General features: G+C 36.4%; 1 non-coding gene across 1 annotated transcript; it reads left to right on the forward strand.

The window, feature by feature from the left end:
• Window positions 1-5265: 5265 nt before the first annotated feature.
• Window positions 5266-5372, forward strand: LOC121230039 (small nucleolar RNA R71). The gene has a single exon (XR_005927991.1). It is a non-coding gene; the product is annotated as a small nucleolar RNA R71 (small nucleolar RNA).
• The last annotated feature ends 3037 nt before the right edge of the window (window positions 5373-8409 follow it).

The following is an 8409-nucleotide window of genomic DNA, read 5'->3' on the forward strand; positions in this document are numbered from 1 at the left end:
GTAGGCAAGTGTACCTATCGAATAGTAGTATAGTTTTAGCAAGACTAGATTGTCGAACCCAAAGGAACTAAAAGTACTAGTAATGATTGTCTATTTATTATCTAGCCTAAGAATAAAGAGGTTTTGTTTTAATTAACTAATTATCTAAACTAAGAACTCACAAAGAAAAGAATTGGAGAATTGCTTTTGGGGAAAATCGATTGACTTAAGACAATACTTAAGGAAAAATCCACCTAGACTTTACTTGTTATTCTGGCTCCGAATCGGACGATTTATTCATTCAACTTGTTCCGTAGAGATCCCTAAGTTATGTTATTATCCCTTTCAAGACTAATAACGTCTAATCCCTAGATTGAATAACCGAGACTTTTCTCTAATTAATAGGGTTGCATTAACTCTATCATGGATCCCCTTATTAGGTTTCACCCTAATCCCAAAAAATCTTGTCACCCTATGTCTAGGTGCGCAATCAACTCCGCTTAATTATGACAAATGTACTTTCAGACAGGGTCTATTCCTCCTCTAAATAATAGCTTGTCTTGAATCAGTATCCTGGGATATTAAAACAAGAATTAAGAACACATAATTAAGAACAAGTTAAATATTTATCATACAATTCAGAAAATAATAACAAGATTCATCTTAGGTTTCATTTCCCTTACGTATTTAGGGGTTTTAGTTCATAACTAAATAAGAAAACATCTCAGAAAAATAAAGAATACAAAACATAAAGAAAACCCAAAACTCCTGAAGGGAAATTGAGGAGAGATCTTCAGTCTTGATGATGAATCCGACTTCTAAGATGGATCAATCTACTTCCTTGGAGTAATTCCTTACTCCCTATTCTTCGTGTCCTTTTTTCCTCTTTTAGGGTGTATTTATAGGCTTTGGAATGCCTAAAAGCCCTCAAAATTAGCTTTTTCTGAATTAGACTCAACTTGGGCTCGACAGGGACACGCCCATGTGTGATTACTTCAGGCCATGCTCGAGCCTGCCAAATTGACACGACCGTGTGGTCTGCCCGTGTGAGGAGGTCTAGGCCATGTTGATTTCGTACTTTGGCCCATTTCTCGTTCCTTTAGCTCTCCTATGCTCTCCTAAGTGTAAAACATGAAATTAAAGCATTAGGAGCATCGAATTCACCAATTCTAATGGAAAATCATCCATAAAATGCATTAAACATGAGGTAAAAATATGTATAAATTACGGTTTATCAAATACCCCCACACTTAAGCATTTGCTTGTCCTCAAGCAAAATTCTCAACTCATAATCAAAATAAATTCTTCTCAACTTATAATTTCTATCGATAATATCTCACATTAATCCATAAGTAATCATACATTGAGAATTCAACTAAAAGAACATAAAAGTTCCAAACATTCCAAGATGAGCATTTTATTCATGCAAACATAGGTGTCTCGCCTCATCTAAGTAATTACCTTTGATTCAGAATATCACAGAGTTTTACATGCTCACTAAAGATTCACTCAAATTACTCGAGGTGTTTATGGACAATAAATGAAGCACTCAATAGTCAATAATGAAAAGTCATTACCATAGGCTTGCATGAAAATCAAATCTCCACCACTATAATTTAAGATGATACATCAATCAAAAGGTCTTTAGAAGGTTGTAATGATGCTTGGTTAGGCGGTGTGATCATAAGCTGAAAGAAAGGGTTAGAATCGAGGTTGAATTAAAAATTTTCCTAACTAGAAAAAGAGTTAATCTTCACTTGAGTACAACAGAGCTTCTTCTCAGAATATGGAATTACTAATAAATATACATAGTTTTTTTTTAGAACAAGTTAAATAACATAGACTAACTATTAAGGACAAAACATAGCTAAGCAATCCATTCAACTCAAATCTCGACAAAAATAGGGATTAATTTAAGGGATTCAACAATAATGGGTTAAGGGTTAATATTAAGGGTAATACAAAGAATGGTTTGCTAGGCTCGAGGGGGTTTACTAGGGGTTAATCGTGGAGGTAGGCTTTTCATGGCACGAGTGGGTTAATCCTAAGTGCCTTAATCATTTTGACATATGAAATCAAATGGTGTGGTCTCGACATGCATAATCAAGCAAGTTCTAGAATAACAGTTCAATACTGACGCACTCAAAGCAATAATAAAAGTGAGCATGAAAGAATTAATAGATGCTCAAAAGGCTCAAAAATCTCACAAAAATTATGGCTTTTTGATGTTAAAAACTTGTGAATTCTAATTCAAAGTAATACCTAAACTTTGGGGAAATAGCCTATGATTTTGAATTCTTAAAAATCAACTCATCATGCTTGATTCTCTAATGTCTTAAAGTTTAAACAATCAATGCATAATTGCCTATGTTTTAATTCAAGATATATCAATCAAAATCATAAATTAATTAAAAATTATCCTAAATATGATATGAAAGCTTTTCAAGAGAACAAGGCAATCATTCAGGGATTTTTCTGATAATGAAATAAATACCCCCCACAATTAAGATGTGCATTGCCCTCAATGTACAAAGATAGATATTAAAGTATAAAAAGAAGATAGGGGGAGAAGTGAAACTTCCTGTATTAAGAATGGATGATATTCTTGAATTGGTGAGATCGAGTATTGGAGATAACTTTGGATGGCAAGCTTGACTCTGAAGCTAAGCCATTTTTTAAAAGGAAAACAAATGAATCTTAAAAACTTAATAAAAGAAAAATAAAATAAGATAATTATTTTAATTTTTCAAGTGGCACGGCCGGTGCACACGCCCATGTGGTTCGTGTCTCATCCGTGTTCGTCGCGAATTGTGATGTCGTCACACGACCTTCTCACACGCCCGTATGTATAGGCCTTGTGGCTACATGATCGTGTCGGACGGCCGTGTCTGGCGTGGTTTGCTTCTCCCACGGCCGTGGAGGTTTTTACACGCCTGTGTCATTCTGATAGTGTGGTTCACAGGTGCTAAACATGGGCGTGTCTCACGCCCGTGTTCGTTTGGCAGATTTGACCACGGCTAGGTCACACGCCCGTGGCCACTTATCGCATCCCGTGTTAGGAAGGATAACTTTTACCCTGTTTTCATACGATCGTCTCGCACGGCCGTGTTTCTATCCGTGGTGGTCACACGGCCATAAGCACGACCGTGTGATCGGTCATGTGGAGTTGGGAACCTATGCTTCAAATACTCTGTTAGTGACCTAAATGTTTAAAATTTGAAATTTAAATAATTTAAAATCGTTAGTACTCGGGTTGCCTCCTGAGAAGCGCTTATTTATAGTCTAAGCTTGACTTACCTCTCCGTTGAATGATCATGGTGGTTTGAGGAGTTTATACTCCTCATTCCTACTATCAATCTTAAAATAAGGTTTTAAACGGGTATTGTTTATCTTAAAAGTTTCGAACTTGGGATAACTCACCTCCACCGTACCGAATGGAAAAATACTGAGTACCGTAAGAGGGATTTCCTCATTCGGTGTGGTAGTGACAATGTGGGGATCTGCAGCATCTAATAAGACTTTATCACCAACCTTAAGTTGATTTGGAGAGGTATCGGGCTTGTTCTGGCATAGTTTCGATTTATTGTGTGTTCTCGGTTTATGTGTTCGCCATTCATCTAGCTCCTCTATTTGCAACCTTCATTCTTCATGAATAGATTCTTCACTACAGTTTGAGAATGGCTCATGTACTTCCTTTAGACTTATCTCCTGCAAAGTGGGTTGCGTCATGTGGTCAGTTTTAATAGAATGATTTAGACGATCACCTTCAATTTTCGATGTGTCATCAGAATTGCGAGCTTGAAGGGTGAGTGTTTCGTCTCCTACACGAAGCATGAGCTCACTTGTGCCAACATCAAGAATTGATTTAGCAGTTGCTAGAAAGGGCCTTCCCAGAATTAAAGGAGTGTTGCTATCCTTCTCTATGTCTAAAACAATGAAGTCAACGGGAAATATAAATTTATTGATTTTTACTAGCATATCTTCAATAATACCCCTAGGAAATCTTATAGTTTTATCTGCTAGTCGAATGCTCATCCTAGTCTATTTGGGTTTCCCGAGACCTAGTTGCTTAAACATTTTATAAGGCATGACGTTGATACTAGGCCCTAAATCAGCTAATGCATTATTAACATCTAAACTACCAATTAAGCAAGGAATCGTAAAACTTCCTGGATCTTTTAGTTTGTTTGGTAGCTTATTTTTCTGAATAGTTGAGCACACTGCATTTAGCTCCACATGCAATGCTTCGTCCAACTTCCACTTATTTGCTAAAAGCTCTTTTAAGAATTTCATTGCGTTTGGCATCTGTGATAGGGCTTCAATAAACAGTAAGTTAATATGTAATTTTTTTAAGAGTTTAAGGAATTTACCAAATTTTTCATCTGAGCGATCTTTCCTTGTCGTATTAGGGTATGGCACTAGAGGTTTATATTTGACATTCATCGTTTTGTTTTTATTGTTATCTACCTTACCTTGACCTTTGCTTACACAGTTTCTTGCCTCGGTTCTGGTTCAGGCTCAACAACTCCTTCTTCATCTTGAATATTAATTGCGTTGAGCTGTTCCCTTGGGCTGGGTTCAGTATTACTTAGCAAGCTACCTTGTGGTCATTCAGAGATTAATTTGGAAAGCTGGCCTATCTGAGTTTCGAGCTCTTGGATCGACGCTTGTTGATTTTTAAGCGCTATCTCGGTGTTCTGGCAACAAGTTTCTGACACCGATATAAACTTTGAGAGCATCTCCTTAAGGTTCAGCTTCTTTTCCTGTTGGTAGGGTGGTTGCTGAAAACCCGGAGGATGTTGTGGTCTTTGATTTCTTTTGCCTACCCACAAAAAGTTGGGATGGTTCCTCCAACCGACATTGTAAGTGTTACTAAATGGATTGTTTTAAGGTCAAGGATTATTACACATGTAGTTTAGTTGCACGTTATCCATATTATGGACATAAGGTTGATATTCTGAATGGCTTGTTTCACCGCTACTTGCTTCGCACTGCATTACTGGGTGAACCTATGAAGAACTAAGAAAACCATCAATCTTTTTATTCAAGAGTTCTACCTGATTTGACAGCATGTTGATCGAATCGACATTATAAACACTGACTGTTTTCGTTGGCTTTGTCCTCATGACTTGCCACTGATAGTTATTCAGTGACATCTCCTCAATAAACTCATAGGCATCTTCAGGTGTCTTAGTATTGATGGTTCCGCCAGTAGCTGTGTCAACAATTTACCGAGTCGAAGGATTCGGACCATAGTGGAATGTTTGAACTTGGAGCCAAAGCGGTAACCCATGGTAAAGCCACCTTCTCAGTAAGTCCTTGTATCTCTCCCATGCATCGCAGAGGGTTCCTAAATCCATCTGCATAAAAGAAGAGATATCATTACGTAATTTAGCCGTTTTAGCCGGCAGAAAATATTTTAGTAAGAATTTGTCGGTCATTTGTTCCCAAGTAGTAATTGACCCTCGTGGTAACGAGTTCAACCACTGTTTAGTTTTGTTCCTTAATGAAAAAGGGAATAACCAAAGATGAATGGCATCATCAGAAATGCCATTGATTTTAAATGTATCGCAAAATTCCAGAAAGTTTGCTAAGTGAGCGTTGGGATCTTCATCCTGCAAACCATCAAACTGAACAAATTGTTATATCATTTGAATAGTGTTAGGTTTTAATTCAAAAGTATTTGCAGCTACCGTAGGTCTAACTATGCTAGATACAGTTCCTGTTAAAGTAGGTTTAGTAGAATCACACATAGTACGTGGAGTAGGATTTTGATTAGCTGCAATTGCAGGAGGTAGCTGATTGTCTTGGTTTTCAGCCATCTCTTCGATTGGGGGTTGAGTATCGTCTTCTTGCTCATTCTCTGTGTATCGTCAGCTTCGCCTTATTTCTCTTTGATTTCTGCGAACTGTATGATCGATTTCTTCGTCAAAAAGTAATGGTCCGGACGGGTTTCTTCTAGTCGTAAACTATAAAAAACTTGCCAAGAGAAAGAAAAAGTAAGTTAATAAATAATAATAATAATAAAATTAAATTAAATTGCAAGAAAAATAAATGGCTAAAGTAATAAAAATTGAGAGTTCCTAATATCTTAGTTCCCTGGCAACAGCGCCAAAAACTTGATCATGTGATTTCGTGATAGGTTTTAAAAATTTATAATTACTCGTTCTTGAACTAGCTATTATCGCGATGTAGGCAAGTGTACCTATCGAACAGTAGTATAGTTTTAGCAAGACCGGATTGTGAAACCCAAAGGAACTAAAAGTACTAGTAATAAATGTCTTTTTATTATCTAGCTTAAGAATAAAGAGGTTTTGCTTTAATTAACTAATTATCTAAACAAAGAACTCACAAAGAAAAGAATTGGGGAATTGCTTTTGGGGAAAATCGATTGACTTAAGACAATACCTAAGGAAAAATCCACCTAGACTTTACTTGTTATTCTGGCTCCGTATCGGACGATTTATTCATTCAACTTGTTCCGTAGAGATCCCTAAGTTATGTTATTATTCCTATTCAAGACTAATAACATCTAATCCTTAGATTGAATAACCGAGACTTTTCTCTAATTAACACTCTAGGGTTGCATTAACTCGATCTATGGATCCTTTTATTAGGTTTCACCCTAATCTGGCAAAATCTTGTCACCCTATGTCTAGGCGTGTAATCAACTCCGCTTAATTATGACAAATGTACTCTCAGACAGGGTCTATTCCTCCTCTGAATAAGAGCTTGTCTTGAATCAGTATACTGGGATATTAAAATAAGAATTAAGAACACATAAATAAGAACAAGTTAAATATTTATCATACGATTCAGAAAATAATAACAAGATTCTTCTTAGGTTTCATTCCCCTTAGGTATTTAGGGGTTTTAATTCATAACTAAATAAAAAAAACATCTCAGAAGAATAAAGAATACAAAACATAATTTAAGCTCTATTACTCAAGAACTTACTTATGTTATACCCTTCTCAATATTGACACATCATAAGCATGTCTCAGTCCTCTCAATACCATCTGCTACAGCTCGATCGGGATCGGAATTCATTACAATAAATAAACACATTTTCAATTGTCAGAAATCACCACACTATCAAATATTCACATAATGGTATGTATAGCTAGACCCAAACGTATTACGGTAGTCCTAGAATCGACTAAACCGTAGCTCTGATACCAATAAAATTGTAACACCCTGTACCCGAGACCGTTGCCGGAGTCGGACACGAGGGGTTCACTGACTAAATTCGCTTACTATCGCAGTCCATTTTAAAAATTTCCAGGCAGTTGGCTAACTGTGTCACTGTCACCTTAAAAATCATATCTTGAGTTTCACAACTAGAAAATCAGTTTCGTAATTTTTCCCTGAAACTAACCTCATATGCCCATCTACATATTTTTTTCTAGAATTTTTGGTCAGGCCAATTAGTACAGTTTATTCGTTAAATTATCCCCTTTTACAGGGTGCGACTACACTGACCTTCATGCATTACGATTTGGATATCTCCCTGCACAGAGTTTCAATACTGATGCCATTTGTTTCTCTAGAAACTAGACTCAGAGAGGAATCTATACATATATGGCATGACTCCTAATTATCTCTGGTTAATTTATAATGAATTTCCAAAGTCGGAACAGGGAATCCAGAAACTGTTCTGGCCCTGTCTCACGAGAACCTAAATATCTCTTAACATACTGTCCATATGATCATTTCGTTACTTTCCTATGAAAATAGATTCATCAAGGTTCGCTTACATAATTTATTCACTATTTAATTCCATTCCTACTATTTTTAGTGATTTTTCACATCCACATCACTGCTGCTGCCAGCATCTGTTTTTTTTTAAGGTAAACTTTACCTATTTCATGATCCTCCATGGATCAACTAGAGTTTGTCATACATATTCCAAAAGTGATCAAGAATAACCCTTCCCATGGCCAACCGTTACCAACATTTCCATACCTCTCGACGGACAACATACAAAACGATTATAATGCTATGATCAAAGTATATTTAAGCCATTTTCGCATGGCTATCCAAATTTACACAAAACCGAAGGGTACATGACCAACAACAAAAGGGTAGTCCTATACATGCCATTTCAAAGTTCAACCAAAATTGTACCAAAAGGGGGCTTTGATAGTGTGGGAGACTTCGACTTCCAAAAATCCCGAGTCCGATAGCTGACGAACCAAAATCTATAAAACAGAGATTCAAAGAAAGGAGTAAGCATTTAATGCTTAGTAAGTTTTAAGCAGTGTCAACAGATAACAATCAAATTATAACATAGTTGTTCGTATTTTTTTTATTTCACTCTTCCTTCGGGCATACCATCCCTTTATTGAATATGCACATCTCATCATATACAATAGGCAGATAAACTTTCACATAAAAGTGAGCTCATGTGACATAGATATATCGTATGAT

This window comes from Gossypium hirsutum, chromosome A05, assembly GCF_007990345.1.
Source record: "Gossypium hirsutum isolate 1008001.06 chromosome A05, Gossypium_hirsutum_v2.1, whole genome shotgun sequence".
Taxonomy (NCBI): Eukaryota; Viridiplantae; Streptophyta; class Magnoliopsida; order Malvales; family Malvaceae; genus Gossypium; species Gossypium hirsutum.